Below are 656 nucleotides of genomic sequence, written 5' to 3' on the forward strand. Positions count from 1 at the left end.
ACCGATTCTGCAACTATATCTAAAATTAAACAGTAACCAGTAGTAAATACTTCAGATAACGTTTCTGCGCACATTATTTGATATATTTACTATTGGTTATAGACGTTATAGATTCATACGTTTATTTTGTAATAATAAAAATTATGTTACATTCATGTCGCATTTTTATTCTGAGTGTGAAAACATTTTGAAAATTATTTTAGTATAAGTTATAATTCATTTCCATGATTTGAAAGTTGCGCCAGCGAATTATTGGCTGTTTCCGGTAAGACTGAAACATGGCGTCTTTCCGCCTCATGTCTCAACTCTGACTAGAGGAACTCTACGGCTCGCGAGCCAATAGCGCCACGGTACGCGCTGCGGCGGCGTCGGTGCAACAGCGGCGCGCGGCGACGCGTCGGCAAGAGTGGCACGCGGCGACACTACACTCTTGATTTTCGATCGAACGATTAATAAGTAATGCGAAATACGCATCCGATCGAATCAGAGTGCGAGTGCCGAATCTGTATTATGTGAATTTAATGCAAGATTGATACGCAATTATCGCTTGTCAATTAAAAGGAGTTGCGGCGTCACTCAAGTGATTCGTTTCCGACGCGGTCAATTTCACGGCGCCTTTACGCGTCGAAAGCGACGCGGTGCAGCGGCGCCGATTC

The sequence above is a fragment of the Wasmannia auropunctata genome, unplaced genomic scaffold, assembly GCF_000956235.1.
Source record: "Wasmannia auropunctata unplaced genomic scaffold, wasmannia.A_1.0 LD336076.1, whole genome shotgun sequence".
Lineage (NCBI taxonomy): Eukaryota > Metazoa > Arthropoda > Insecta > Hymenoptera > Formicidae > Wasmannia > Wasmannia auropunctata.